Raw genomic sequence first — 16073 nt, forward strand, 5'->3', positions numbered from 1 at the left:
TTCCACGTGTATTGACCGCCAATAGCAGGGGGAGAGAGACTACTTCCGTGTAAAACGGCCCCCAACATTGCTTTATACATTACTTTGCACATCCAATGAGTGTAGGAAAAGATTATTACCAATCACTTTTGAAATCTTCACCTGGCTAGTTTGCTAGTTCAGACAGGCATCATGCAAGCGGTTTCTCCTCACTGCGGTTGGTTTGCACATATATGTCCAGATCACATCGAAAGGTGATTTGCATGTTTATCGCGCGTGCACACACAGAAACCCTATCACTCAAGCACAGTTTTCCAATGGAAAAGAGTCAGCTGTCATTATAGTAACAAACAACTGCAGAGAAATCAAATGAGAGGCATGCATAATGGACTTCAGCTGGATTTCAGTTCTACATTTGATGACTAACAGCTGAACATGTAAACTGAGTCCCTTAAAAACAGTGGCTTACATGGTGCACAGCTTTATGGAGTGTCACGCTGTGTGTCCCTGCAGACTGTGTCCAGGTCGCTGCAGACTCCTAAGTCAGCCCCAACACTGTTCAGAAGCATTCTACTTTCTACCGAGTCAGTCCATTGTTCCATCTAGTTCAGACTGGCAGCGACTTCTCCAAGGTTGCAGGCAGGAATCTCTCTCAGCCCTATCTTGGAGAAGCCAGGGAGGGAACTTGGAACCTTCTGCTCTTCCCAGAGCGGCTCCGTACGCTGAGGGGAATATCTTACAGTGCTCACACTTCTAGTCTCCCATTCCTGTGCAACCAGGGCGAACCCTGCTTAGATAAGGGGACAAGTAATGCTTGCTACCACAGGACCAGCTCTCCTCTGGTTGTGCAAGCCATGTTTCTGCCGTTTTCCCGGTGGGGTGGCGTGGCACTGCTGCATTATTAATAAACTAGTGGGCCCGGGCACAGAGCATCTGTGCCTCAAGCGGGCCTGTCGCCACCGCCTCTGGCCTCCCCGCCGCCACCGCCTCTGGCCTCCCCGCGGCCGGGCCGCGCCCGCCGCCGCCCCTCTGCGCCACGCATGCGCAGAACACCCGCAAGAGACACGGACGCAGGTACCTTAGGGTTTTATTATATAGGATATGACTGTCAAAAAGTCCTCTAGGCTGCCATCATCACTGCTGCCATGAACCAAAGTCTCCCTCAAACACTTGTCCAGGCTTATCTTCATGGTGATGAAGGTCTGGAGCATGTGATGGCTGCACACTGGTGGCCAGCATCTCCCCCCCACCCGCCCCGCAATAATGCAATGTGCCCAGCCCACCCTACTCCTATGCTTAGTGACACAATGGTCGGGGTGGGAGCACTGAATTAAAGAAAGATGGTGGCTGCCACTACAGCTGCTGAAGGCACTCCAGAGCCATCACAGGTTCCAGGAGTAACAGCTGTATGGGCAGCCACTTTTTTTTTTTAACCTGAGGTCTCAGGAGTCCGCCATGGGATGTAATCTTTTCTGAGTGTCTGTGATGAGGCTAGCCTGGAGAGACAAAGAAAAGATGACCCAGCATTAATAGTGGGTCAACATTTCTTTTTAAACAGTTGTTTTTAAAAGGGGAAACTTTCAACTTTAGAATCCATAATACAAAGTGAATTTATATTGGTTCTTAAAATCCAGAATATACCCTATTCGGTTAATCTGAAGAGCATTTTATTTTCTCCTTTAAAAAAAACCCCTGCTCTGGGCCTAACCCAGGGGTGCACAACTCAAATGTCCTGAACCAACCACAACGGTGATCAGGGTCAAGGTAAATTTTCAGCACATTATTGCATGAAAATTAATTATTAAAAATATTAATGCAAGCAATTATTAGTTAGTTGTGGATCTTTCCCCCTTTGGCAAGGGACCCACAGTTTTAACTAAGGATCATGGCCAGAAAATAGTCTGTCCTTGCTCAGTCACTGGGGCACCTAGTGGCATCTCCCTTAAAAAATGCTAGTCCCAAACAAATGCAAAATCCTCTCTTCTCTCTAAATTGCTGTCGATTTAATGTTGCAATCCTAGTCATGCTTACTTAGGAGTAAGCACAACTGGAAGCCCTGTGGGAATATTTCCAAGTAAACATGCATAGGATGGTGCTGTAAGGCAGTTTCAGAGAGGACAGAGGATGAAAAGATGAAGAGGGAACTAACCCAAAGAGTGGCCTCGGAGTGCTGTTGCTGCAAGTTATGCCAATCAGTGGACCCACCAAAAAAAAAGTCCCTGAGGGCAGGCGCGGGCCATGGATGCGCCTCCGGCGGGCAGCAGGCGGCTTCTTTAAGTGTAAACGGAGCTGGTGCTCTTTGCCGCCCAGCAGCCCCTGCGGCGGTGAATCGCCTCCGCGCCACTCACCTGGCTCCCATGGAGCCAGCGGCCTAATACTGCATTTCACACAAACAAAAGTCCTCAAAGAGGTTTAGAAAAGGAATAATAAGGAAAAGGAATAATTGAAAAGTGAATGCCAAGTATTTGTACAGTCATCCTTTGCACTCAATGGCCAGAACATGGAACTTGTTGCCAGAACTTGTTGAACTCAATGGCCAGAACATGGAATGACAGAACATGGCCAGAACATGGAACATGGGACTTCTTAGTGAGCAGTTGGGTTGAATCCTGCCTTCCCGATGTTCTTTGTATCTCCACCAACAAAAAGGTAAGAGACTTACTTCTTCTTTAAAGCAATAACTGGAAATTTAGAGAAGATGCCCAGAATATTGTTGAGGGAATGCAGGTCCCTACAGGGTTCTATCCCTACAATGGCTACAGCTATGTGCCTACAATGGAAAAGGGTGGCGTACCATCACTATTTATGTACAACACTATAAATATTTTGGTCAGGATAATCTTGTTGTTCTGTGTATGTTTTCAGCATACTCTGTTTCTAAAACAAAACATCTTGAAACTTGGGTGATGTGAAGAAACCCACTGTGACTCCTCTTAAATACAGGGAGTCCCCAATTTCCAAACAGGTTGTGTTCCAAAAGTTCTTTTTAAATTGGATTTTCATAACTCAGAATGTATATAGTTCTTATGAGGGATGACTTGTTTGTATGTGTGCATTGGCATTTGTATGTAAGTTGGGGACTTCATTAATTTAATAAGCTTTGTTTGTAAGTATGGGCCATTTGTAAATTGCGTGTTTGTAAGTTGGGGAGTGCCTGTATTACTCCTTTTCTACCACTAGTTTAGTGAAGTGCCAAGACCTCCACTTTGTATTTATAGGGGTCATAAGCACCAGCCCTGCCCATTTGTTAGGGAGTGGGGGTTGAAGAAGAACATACATTCTCTGGGGTTGGGACAGTTCCTTGACTTACAATTGTAAAAATGATTGGGCTGGGGGTAATTGCAGTCATGAATTGGTCAAGAATAAATCCCACCAGAGTAATTGCCATTGGATTCTAGTTTAGCAAATTGTGGGGAAATTACTGGTGTAATTTGTTTTTATTTCAGCAAAGCATCTGACAAGGTTCCCCATGATATTTGGGTTAACAAACTGGACAAATGCAGGCTAGATGGCAATACCATAGGTGCATTCACAAGTGATTGAAAAATTGGACTCAAAGAGTGCTCATCATTGGATGTTCTGAGTGCGGTGCCACACGGCTTTGTTCTGGGCCCAGTACTCTTCAACATTTTTATCCATGATGAAAGGCTTAATGAAGCCCTCATCCAATTTGCAGATGACAAACTGGGATGGCTAGGATAACTAATACCCCAGGAGACAGGGATACAATTCAAAATGTCATTGATTGCATGGAAAACTGGTCTGAAACTAATACAATAACATTCAACAGCAACATGTGCAGTTTCTGGGGATCCTCGCCTCCCTGAACCCCCACTTTGACCTGATGACACCCTTTTTCTTTCCTTCCTCTAGTACAGAAGATTCCAAAGCCACACCAGTTCCATTGCCAGTTCTGCAGTTACACCGGTGCCAGCAACTGCATAATAAGGTACAGGCCTGTGAAGTTTTCCATCACTCCCAAGCAGGGGATGTGGCCAGACTCTGCTTGACCCAACAAAGGGGCTTAGTCTAAAAAGGGGTTCAGCTCTAACCACTACACCATGCGGGCTGGAGCGACTCTCCCTACCTATGAAGGCAGGGAGAGCCACTCCTGGCATCTCTGCCAATGCAGCTGGGCGGATCTCCCTCCCCAATGGAGCCTGCGGACCCGTTTGGGAGGGAGATCGGCCCACGCTGCATTGACAGTGTTGGGAATTCTCTGTGGTGAGAGAATCCCTTTCTCATTATAGCAGAGTGCACAGAGGCACAACACAGCAGTAGTTTAGTTAGGCATGCATGTGTGCTGAGAGTAAAGTAACTTGGAGCCAATTCATAGTTTCAAATCAATATAAAAGGCATTTATTAAGGAACTCCATTCTAGATAGGAAAGTGAGGAGTTAGGATCTCTAATCTATCTATCTAGCTGGATGCAGATAGATTCTGCATCCTCTCTGCACATATGGTGCAGGGAGAGAGGCTTGCCATGTTGCAAGGTAGGAGGCCAGGTAGGAAGAGAGAGAGAGGAAGGAAGTCCCTGAGATTAGCAATCTACACATCAAAGGGATAGCATCAGAGCAGTGGAGAAGTGATGACCAATGTCTTGACCCTCTAGCCCTCTGACTTACTAGTCTGTCCTCCACTGTCTGAGGCAAAGAGACAGCGCAAAGTCCTTTAACTTCCAACAGACAGCACAGCTGGAATGGCTCTCTCTTCCTTTAAAGACAGGGAGAATTGCTCCGGCCTGTGCTGCCCAACGCAGCACAGACTAATCTGATGTCAGACGTGGGGGCAGGGCCAGGGGCCGCCGCAGCCAAACACAGGCCGCCTCCAGCCTCGCTCCCCAGCTGCCTTTGCCCTCTTGTAGACCTCACTCCCTGGCTCTTGACCTTGGTTCATGACCTTGACCTATGCTTGCTCTCTTGAACTTGGCTTGTGACCTTGACTTACATCTAGCTCCCTTGGTGAGTCCTCAGTATGAGACTGGCACTGCCCAGCCCTGCAAGACACGATCAAAGGCAATGAAGGGTCTGGAAAACAAGCTGCATTAGAAAAGTTTGAAGGAAGTGGGTATGTCTAGCCTGAAGAAGAGAAGACCTCTCTTCTGGGAATGTGATGGCATTCTTCAAATACCTGAAGGGTTGTCGCACAGAAGAGAGCAAAGACTTTTTCGCTGCTGCCTCAGAGTGCAGGAGCAGACCAAATGGACTTAAGTTTAGGAGAGTAGATTTTGGAGGAACACTAGGGGAAATTACCGAGTGGTTAGATCAGTCTGACAACTGAACAACTGAACCTGGAGGCATGGTGGGCTCTCCTGTGCTGGAGGTCTTCTAGTCCAGGCTAGACAGACATCTGCTGGAGATGCTCTAGATCGATTCCCTGCTTTGGGCAAGGAGTTGGACTAGATGGCCATTCCAGCTCTAGGACTCTTAAGAAATGAGGGAAAGGTACAGCAAGGGGTCTTAGGAGAGACTTGGAACCAACACTTTGCACCAGTTCAAAACAGCGTCTCTCTTGTGCAGCTTCATGGTTAAATAATTACAGCCAAATTTTATTGAACGTTAAAGACTCTGTCTGGGCATTGGAACACAGCTTGTTGTGATTTGGCCTTGACTGATTAGCTTTCCTGTGCCTTCCAGTCTATGTGTGTCCTACCCACAGATTACTGGGATTGGTGTATACTATTGACAGTGTGTGCTGCCCTTTGGACAGTGCAATACCAGCAGCATTTTGGTATGGTGGTGTGATCCTCATGGTACAATAAGGGACAAATTGCATGTTACATGCAGCTGTGGGCACCCTCTCTTTGCCTCTCGTTAACTCCAGGCAGCCTCAGAAGAGAAGATACACAGGTCTGTAGTGTTTGTTTAATGTGTAATTTGACCCCAAGTCCTAGGGTGCTCTTCGTCATTTGCAGGGATTCTGCTTCCTGGAAACATGTGCTAAAGTCATCATATTAAATGGCATTCTTAAAAGAATTTGCCAGTGGTGTAATACTGCAGAAAATCTCTCAGTTCATTCAGTTATAGCATTTCTCTGTTATTAAAAAATAGTTGGTTTGTCAAAGGCATCTGTTATGGCTAACTGAAGGGTAGACTACTAGGGAACACTACTGGGGCATCCTTTTCATGGTCCAGAGGTCATGAAGCCAGACTACGAGTTCTGGTTGGGCCTGCAGGTCGTACTGCTCTCTTAAGTTGGCTTTACTGAATGCCCCGCCTTTTTACTGTTCAATGTATTCTACACTGGAAGAGGAGTGTTTATCAGTGTGATGGGACACATTGGCAGGGACACCATATTCCCTGTGATCGCAAATAACGGGGGTTGCCAATTATTTTGCTGGCACCTCTTTTGTTCTTTAATAGTACAAGGGGCAGCAAAAAAGCAACAGCTGAATCTTCTTTCAGTATGGAGATGATGGAGCGGAGTCAGTGGAGTGCAGTGTCTAAGAGGATTATAGGCCATGGAGCCATGAACTCACTAGGTGACCTTCAAGAAGCCATCATTTCTCAGTTCCCATTTGCAAAATGGGTACAATAATATTGTCTTACCTTATAGTGTTGTTGTAATGATTATTGAGAAAGTATGTGGCATGCTTTGAACACTCACTGGTGTTATTAGCCTACTTTCCAGTAGGCATATGAGATCACCCGGCATTCCATGTATCCATGTGTCCTTCCCCCACAATCAACTTTACAATGCCTTGACCAACATAAACCAAATCAGGTACAGTTATAGGGACACATAGGGACACCTCAATGGCATAGTTTGTGATGATATCATCTAGCCCAATTCAAGATGGCGGACACATGAACATTTGAGGTGCAAGTGAGCTAACTTGTGAACTATCTAACTGATTTGAACCAATTTTGCTACAGCAGTACGGGCACATAGGGATAGCTCAAGGGCATAGTTTGTAATGATGTCATCTAGTCCAGTCCAAGATGGTGGATGCATGAGCGTTTGAGGCGCAAGTGGGCTAACTTGTCAACTGTCTAAACAATTTGAACCAAATTAGGTACAGTTGTGGTGAGTGACACACAGGGATACCTCAATGGCATAGTTTGTCATGATGTAATCCACTCCAATTCAAGATGGCAGACGTGTAAACTTCTGAGGTGCAAACGGGCTAATTTGTGAACTGCCTAACCGATTTGAACCAAATTTGCTACAGCTGTGTGGACACATAGGGATGCCGCAGTGGTGTAGTGTGTGATGTCATCCACTCTGATCCAAGATGGTGGACGTGTGAACTTTTAAGGCACAAGTGCAATAACTTCAGGATGGTCTAACCAATTTGAACCAAATTTGATACAGTTGTAGTGAGTGACACACAGGGACACCACAGTGGTGTAGTTTGTAATGATGTCATCCACTCCGATCCAAGATGGCAGGCACATGAACAGCTGAGGCACAAGAGATCTAACTTATGGACCTCTATTTGAACCAAATTTAGTTCAGTTGTAGAGATAATGAAAGTAGGCAGATTAGTTCTTACTAGAACAACTTGTATAAATATTATTTAGCTGTTGAATTTCCACCTGATGTGTAGCTGTTCACAATATAAGAAAGCTTGCAGAAAAAACTCAATATTCTTCCCAACGATATTCTTTTCAGGTACCAGGCACAACCAGTTTTGGTCATCTTCCAAAACCTGATCCAGTGTTTCCACCTTTCTGACAGAGGCTTGTGCATCCTTGTCAGTTGCTTTGCATTCAGAAGTTCAACTGGTACAGCTCCTTCCAGTGTAAGGATAATGTGTGTCTCTGAGGGGGAGCTGCATCCATTGATTTTCTGCTTGACATGTCGCTATTAAAGGTACAAGAGCTCCTCTCAGGAAATGCCTGTGAATTATTCCTGCGCCTACTTACATATCCAAATGTGGTGTCTGAATGAGTAACCCATACTATTGAGTACACACACTCACTGATATAACCTGCATCATGAGTAACCCATTGGCTCTCCAGTTTTTGCATAAAACATAAAAAATAGCACTGAGAGCCTGTGCTTAGCAGTAGGTTGACATCTATAACGCTTCCAGTTGATTTGCTGGGATCTCCAGGTAAGAGGGCCTTGGGGAGCCGAGATATGCTGCTTTCATATTCTGTATGAGTAGAATTAAATGGACCCAGGTTTGCTGACTTGAGTTCCTTGGTGGTAGGATAGGATACAAATGTCATATGAGTAAATACATCTCTCTGACATCCTTGATGGATTAGTTTTTCTTTTCTGCTTGATGCTTCGATCCTTCCAAAAGGTAACTTAAGTTCATTTTCATCTGGCCATGATCCACAGACACTTAATACATTTCATCACTAGGAATCAACAATTTCAGATAGACTGAGAATGGGATAAGAAAGTATCTTTGAGATGTGGGAAGACAAAGAACTATAATGCAATAGGTTTGAAAATGTTATCCCCTTTTCTCTTCCATGATCTCTTCAGAACACTAACCCAGCCAGGGGTATTCTGTATCATGATTTTTCTCCAACCTTCTGGATCGGTGAAAGTGCTTTCTGCATTGCATCATTTGGAACAAGTGCCAAGATTCTGAAATCTGGCAGCTATTTAAAGGTTCATCAGATCAATTAGGTGCAATCACCTCCAAGTCACTGGATGTGACTGGAAAATAAATTTACATTGTTTGAAGGGTCCCCCCCCCCCGCTCCAAGGTCTGTACTAAATTGGTATCTATGTGGAAGCTGATGAGTTAATTTTAAACAGGTGTTGCATAATAGGAGCGTGGCTTTTAAACATTATTTGCAGTGGACTATCTTGGTAATATTAAAAAGGGGGTGGAGGGGTTGAAGAGGCTAATTTGTTGCCCAGTGAACTAACTGAGATGCAGTCCTAATCTCCCTTACAAGGGTGGGGAATAAGTTCTATCCACTAGTGTAAATAGGGTGCAAAATGGGCATCAAAGATCATGTCATATATATGGAAAATAATTGAAAGAATGTTCAATACAGATAATATTTTCTGCTCAGTATGAAATAGTTAGGCATGTTTTTCAAAGTAGTAGGTGCAAAGCCAGGCATCAGCTTGCTCAGAGATTGTGGCAGCAGGCCAGGCCAGCCGCAGTGGCACCCTTGCAGCTTCACACTGGCCCTTTGTCTGCAATCTAACACCGTCACAGTCAAGCGCATTCAGCTACTGAATACTGCTGGTGAGGCAGGAGAAAACCGAGGTCTTGTGACCTTGGACATCCGCTGCCTGCAAGCTTTTGTGCAACAGCAACTAAATAGGAGCAGTCTACCTGAGCAGTGAAAACTTGGAATTTCAGCTCTTGTATTCTACCAAAGACAAGCACACGGCTCTGTGGTCGCCAGGAATCAACACTGACTTGGCGGCACATTTTACCTTTACCCATGACCTTGGATGGCTCCCCAGTGGGTATCTCTCCCCAGTGAGATCTCGCCCCAGTAGGGGGAGATGGAATATAGAAGTGGAATCCTGTTCCAGGTATAGGTAAGACTTGCTATGATACTGGTCACATTGAACTAAGTAGGACTTAACTATGGAGGAACAACAGTTGTTGTTGTTGTTGTTGTTTTAATTGTATTAGCCAGTGTGGGGAAAGACCTTGATTGGGTTGAAAGCTTGGTAACATCTTCATGATAGCTGAAGCTTGGTAACCTTCTTCATCAGCCAGGGTTAACTTTTCATGTACTCCAAAAGTGCACACTTTAGCCCTACATGGCCCAAAGTAAATGATTCACATTTATATATTCTGTTCTTTATTGCCATGTTGACTTCATCCTCTACCCCCACCCCCCACAACACACACCCTGCAACAACAGTTTATGGAGAAATAGTTAAGCACGTCTCTTACTACATTCCCTTAGAGGATGCTTAGGCTTCCTCTGGGTTCACCTACACGTTTGCCATGTCAGGTGCAATTTTTTTCCTGTTTGGGGTGATACCGGTCCTCCTGCTGGAGGTAAGAATTGGAACACACAACTTTTGTCCTGGAGCTGTCAAAGGGAAGCATGGTTAAATTATACACGCCATGCTCTCCGTGTAGCAAAATCTAAATAGACAGACACATAAGGCAAAAGGAAGGAGAGATGTAAGGAAAGACAGTGGAAGGATACTAAGCTAACATCTCAGCAAATTAGGGGCAGCTGGAAAAATAAATGTGTCTTGAGGCACTTTTAAAGAGTGGGAGGGGCTGAATCACATGAATACCTGGAGACAATTAATTCTAAAGATAGGGTGCTGCCAAAGATAATGGAGGAAGCAATGATACAACAGATTGAGGCTCTACACATGATCCGTGTGTACAGCCTGGGAGGGTTCTGCAGGGGGGAGAGGGCTTAGCCTGCTCTCCCCACAGACAAGCAGCTGCTCGTTGCTGGGCGGCTGGATCAGCCACCCATATGACTACCAGCTCTGTCATGGAGCCGATAGGGGCTGCAGGGATCAGGGACCACCTGGTGAGTGCATGGGGCATCCTGGGGAGACCCCTGACAGCGGGAGGCTCATTTTAGCCTCCCAGCGGGGTCTCCTTGCAAGTCACCATGGCATGGAGCCGCACCGTGGTGTCTCGCGATCGGGAAAACAGGGTTAGCGGAGCACTCACTCCACTAACCCCATTTAAGGGGAGGGCTTCTTTGGCGGGCTAGCTGCCAGAGAACCACTGGGCTCACCCACGAGCCCGGTGGTTCTCATGATGGGAGAAAACTGAGCTGGGTTCCTTTCACCTGGTTCTTCCCCATTAATAGCCTCATTGAAACCTTGGTTGGTGCATGTGGAAGTTTGGTGTTGGAGGCACTCAAACGCCTGGTTCAGACATAACACGGAACTGCAGGTCCAATGGAACTGCAGTTGCACACACTCTTCCCCCTGCTCTCCCGTCCACATTTGGATGTTGGGGAGAACTTCCTCTCTGCAGAGAGGCAGGGGAGCTTGACAGAAGGACAGCCCACACAGCCAATCAGGCTGGAGTGAGGGAGGAGTTTCCTCCCTCAACTCCGGTTCTGTCGGGCCCAAACTGCAGTGGCAGCATTTGGATGTAATGCTGGCACCACAGAACTGGAGGTATGGGCATGCTGACTGAGTGCATTTTGGGAAGGAAAATTTGGGTCCCTTCTCGCCCTTAACTCTAGTTTCCCAAATTTGGATGTGCAGTTTGGGAAACCAGAGATGAAGGGACTTCTGGTTTCCAAGTATGTTTGAATTCAGCCAGAGTAGGAGGCACTCAGAACTCAGAGAGGAGTATAAAAAGAAATCACAAAACAAAAATAAGCTGAGAGAATAGAGTGTGAGGATTTAAATGTGAGTAGTAGAATTTTAAAGTGAATAAGGAAGGAGCCAAGAGAAGAGGAGAAACAAGGTCAAAATTATGGGCAGGAAAGATGAGATGCACAACAGAATGAATAGCAGACATTCATTTCTGGAATAAATGTAAAGGGTACAAATGGGCTTCATTTGTATTCATTTCCAATAATTCCTAAATGAATACATCCTGAAATGAATGGAACATATGAGCGTTCTAGTTTTGGAACCCAATTTATTTTTCATTTTCTTTTTAAACTGAAAAAAAAGAGTACAACTGGTTACAAGTTCCTCTGGAGAGAAGCTCCATCATGCAGCCACCGGCTTGTGGACATGCTGTTTTACCCATATTCCTCAAGATGTATGGCCAGAGGCGCTCTTACCCCTGGACTTCTGGGCTGAAGTCCAGGGCCTCCACAGCCATAGGGGCCCCCCAAATCCTCTTTAGTCTGTCCCGGATGGTATGGTTGTCCAGCTGACCATGATGATGCTTAATTTGCAGGGGAGGGGCAGTTCCAAAGGCCTCCTGGTCCAGGCTCCAAAATTACCTAGGTAGGTGCCCCTCTGTGTATGGCAGCCACTGATTGTCAACAGTGCCTCACAATGATGCTGTGTCATAGAGGGAAATTTATAAAACAACATGGCTGCTACAAGCAAGCAGCTGCAGAGTTCCTCTCCAGAAGAGCTTGTAACAAGTAGTCAGTGAGGCTCTCCACACAATTGCTGTGAAGCGCCTCAGTGAGGTCTGCGAGGAGAGCGGGCTTAGCTCTCTAATCTGGTAAGGAATCAGCAGGGGCACAGCTAGGGGAGAGAAGGCTCGTGTTTGACCCTCTCTCTGGAAGCCCCTTGGAGTAAGGGAGATAATTAAGAAAATAGGGGTGAGCCGGGCAGCTCTCAGGAGCTGGGGGGGCCTGGTTTCTTTGAACCTAGGAGTGTAGCTATAATTGAGCGGAGGGGTTCAATACACCCATTTGAACCCATCCACTCAATTATAGCTATGCCCCTGGGAATTAGATCTTTCCCATGAGTCCTCAAAGTACAAGAGTACAAAGTTGGAGAAATAGAGAAAGACAAGGTTGTGAAGATAATGGATAATGTGAATTAACAGAGAGAGGAGTAAAACAGTCAAGTGACGAAGCAAGAGCAGAATTTAAAGAAGCCAGAACTATTAGTAATACCCGGAACGGGTAGGATAATAATTGTGAAAAAATGGAAGAAACTGGGTCACGGACCTGAAGATTCCTAAAAGGCTTTGAAGCAGAAGGAAAAGAGTGAATGCCGGTACATGATGATCAGAGTATGAAAGAGGATGTGAGACTCAAATAATGTATGGTATGACCAACAAAATGAGTTGGCAAGGTGGGGGCAAGAACAAGATCTCAAGAACTCAGCAAGGCAAAAAAAAGAAAAAAGTTTTGCTTCAGCAAGGCAAAAATGACCTCACCCAAGGTCAAAACAGGATTATAACAAAAATAATATAGACCACAGGGAAATGTCTGATCCTTTCCTGAAGCAGACCTTTGTCCCTTATGAGCCAGCCTCATCTTATGCACTTACGTGCATAAGGGAGGAGAGCTGGTCTTGTGGTAGCAAGCATGAATTGTCCCCTTTGCTAAGCATGGTCCACCCAGGTTTGCATTTGAATGGGAGACTACATGTGCATACTGTAAGATATCCCCCTTAGGGGATGGGGCTGTTCCAGGAAGAGCATTTACACACTTGCATGCAGAAGGTTCCAAGTTCCCTCCCTGGCAGCATCTCCAAGATAGGGCTGAGAGAGACTCCTGCCTGCAACCTTGGAGAAGCCGCTGCCAGCCTGTGTAGACAATACTGAGCTAGATGGACCAATGGTCTGACTCAGTAGAAGGCAGCTTCCGATGTGCCTAGTTCACTCTCCTCACCTGCTTTGCACCCTCATCTCTCCACCACTCTCCATACACTCTTTTTCCTGAAGAAGGATTTTGCTCACTCTTGCGCACATTTCCTTTTCTACCTTTCCCCCAAATCTCTCTCCCCACTTCTTCCTGTGTTGCCCCACATCTCCCTCCACATTTCTGTCATATTTCATAATGCTCTGAGAAAGATGATCTCATCTAGAGGCCATAGCTTAGGAGCGGAGTACATGTTTTGCATGCACAATGTCTCCAGTTCAGTCTTTGGCATCTTCATGTCAGGGATCTTGGGTAGCAGGGTAAGGATAAGCCTCTGCCTTACTACTACTACGACTACTACTGATATTTATATACCGCTCTTCAGCAAAATTCTCAAAGCGGTTTACATAGAAAAAGAAAAAAATACATAAATAAGATGGCTCCCTGTCCCTAAAGGGCTCACAATCTAAAAAGAAATATAAGGCAGACACCAGCAACAGCCACAGGAGGGATGCTGTGCTGAGGCTGGGTAGTTGCTCTCCCCCAGCTAAATCTTAGAGAATCGCCACTTTAAAAGGTGCTGCTGCAAACACTGGACCAGGATGTTAATAGGATGTGATGAACTCACAGGTGGGGAACAGATATTTAGCTAGCCTACAATAACTGTGGCTAAGTATTTATGCAAGGGAATGATTACAGAAACCAAACAGAAAATCCCTGTAGTCACTCTCTTGTATAAGTCCAGATTCGGCTCAGCTGTCACAGGCTTACTAAGCATGCCCACCTGAACATGGGAAGCCCACAACAGGTTCCAGACTGCCAGACACTGGACTGCAGCAAAGCATTGCTACAGACATACTGTGCTCGGGCAGATGCCCAAATGCTCCCCACTCTTGCCTTCTATTGTACTATCCCAGCCCATGATGCAGGCTATGGAGGTATGAGGCCTAAACCCCTTCTTTTTGTAAACAGGATTTTATGTTGTGAATTGTTTTGCTATTCACTGTATCAAGAAAGCTGTGCGGGGGTAAAACAATCATGGCTTCTGTTCAGCAGTTTCATTTTGGGGCGTGATGAAATGTACTGGTTTTATTCTGGAGGGAATTGGAGGTTTGAATTGGTCTGAATGAATGAGGTCATTAAGGGTTCTTCTAGACAGTGGCTGATAGAGTTGCCATGTCCCCTGAAATTCCAGGTTTCACCCGGATTTTAAGCATCTCACCTAGATTGCTTAGCCTACCCAGATTCACCTGGATTTCAGCTTTCATTCTTAAAAATAAAATAAAATAAATCTAAGCTGTAGCCCTTGTAGAAGCGGAGTGATGGAGCAAAACGTGCAGTCACTATTCGGCTCAAAAATTATTTTGACGCCAGTTTACATAATATGCAAATTAGGCACCCAGATTTGGAAAGCCAGCATATGGCAACCCTAGTGGCTGACCTTATGAGGAAAACTACTCATCTCAGAGTCCCTTTGAAATTAAAATGGTAACATGCTCACTACGAGAAAAATCCCCAATCCAGTTGGCTACCATTGCGCTTGCCGACCAGAAAATACTGACAGGTACCAGCAGGAGCAACAGCAAGGCAACAATCCTGGGCATGGCTGGTGGGTGCTTGCCTTGAGTGGCGTGGCTGCTTGAACGAAGGATTGGCTTTCCTTCCATTCTTAAATAAATGCAGTTTATGGACATATATTTCCCCCCCATTTAACCTTGATATTCAGCATGCTGAAAGCTGGCAATCATTCTTTCACTTAAATAATAGCTATGACAGGCCCTTCATTAATCAAGAAACATGATGGCCACACCCTTCATTAGTAAACAGCTTGGGGCGTCCTCTGCATTTAACTACCTTTTAAAAAAACGACTGGATTGTGCAGATCTTCACCCAAGATTGCAGTCACTGCTAGCTTCTGACATTTTGCTGCTTGACACCGAGCACCAAATGGCTCCCTCCCACTTTCTCTTTCCACCCAATTAAAACCACACCCCTATTCCCTTCCTTCCTTCCTTCCTTCCTTCCTTCCTTCCAATCTCTCCTCTTCATTTCTGTTCTGTTAGGAAGGAAAAAAGAAAAGCCCTGTAGTGCCAGCTGCTGGGAATTCTCTCTGGTAAGAGAAACCCTTTTTCATTATAGCAGAGTGCACAGAGGCACAACACAGCGGAATTTAGTTAGGCATGCGTGTATGCTGAGAGTAAAGTAACTTGGAGCCAGTTCATAGTTTCAAATCAATATACATTGTATTTATTAGAGAACTCCATTCTAGATAGGAAAGTTAGAAGATAGAATCTCTAATCTATCTCTCTAGCTGGATGCAGATGGATTCTGCATCTCTGCACACATAGTGCAAGGGAGAGGAGCTTGCATGTTGCAAGGTAGAAGGAAGGGAAGAAGAAGGGAAGAGGAAGTGGCAGTCAGTCAGTCTCTGAGAGTACCAATCTACATTCCAAAGGGATAGTGTCAGAGCAGTAGAGAAGGGATGACCAATGTCTTGACCCTCTAGCCCTCTGACTCACTAGTCTGTCCTCCTATGTCATTGAGACAAGAGACAGAGCATAGTCCTTCACTTCCAACACCAGCATGGCGAAGGAAGGTTGCTTTCCTTCCTCTGCAGGGCATTGATGGGGTGGTGGACTGCCATGCCATCCCTGAGAACTGGCCCAGAATCCAATGCCTGGAGAGGCCCATGTCGCTCTGCTTCGTGGTAGGGCTGGCTCTGGTTGCCACGTCCTGTGTGACAAATCTGCAGCCCTAAAAGAAAGAGAGATGACATGAAATTACAATGCAGCAATTGTGGCTTACCAAACACAGGAATGAAAGCTGGAGAATGAAATGAAAGTTCATTTCCTCGAGCTTGTCTGCTGACAGAACATAATGGCAACCAGTCAGGGCATGCAGCCTAGAAAACTGTTTTTTGCCACATGTCTGAGACGCTGTCTCAGACAC

At 45.6% G+C, this 16073-nt stretch overlaps 2 long non-coding RNA genes across 5 annotated transcripts in view; one reads left to right on the forward strand and one right to left on the reverse strand.

Moving 5' to 3' along the window:
- Window positions 1-2442: 2442 nt before the first annotated feature.
- LOC128347311 (uncharacterized) lies at window positions 2443-7788 on the forward strand. Its single transcript, XR_008317498.1, has 3 exons — window positions 2443-2628; window positions 3853-3928; window positions 7594-7788. It is a non-coding gene; the product is annotated as an uncharacterized LOC128347311 (long non-coding RNA).
- Window positions 7789-9724: 1936 nt separating this feature from the next.
- LOC128347958 (uncharacterized) overlaps window positions 9725-16073 on the reverse strand; it is a 46323-nt gene continuing 39974 nt past the window's right edge. For all 4 annotated transcript variants that reach the window (XR_008317849.1, XR_008317851.1, XR_008317850.1 and 1 more), the window contains one exon: window positions 9725-15878. This is a non-coding gene — a long non-coding RNA (uncharacterized LOC128347958). The remainder of the gene's footprint in view (window positions 15879-16073) is intronic.

This window comes from Hemicordylus capensis, chromosome 2, assembly GCF_027244095.1.
Source record: "Hemicordylus capensis ecotype Gifberg chromosome 2, rHemCap1.1.pri, whole genome shotgun sequence".
NCBI lineage: Eukaryota > Metazoa > Chordata > Lepidosauria > Squamata > Cordylidae > Hemicordylus > Hemicordylus capensis.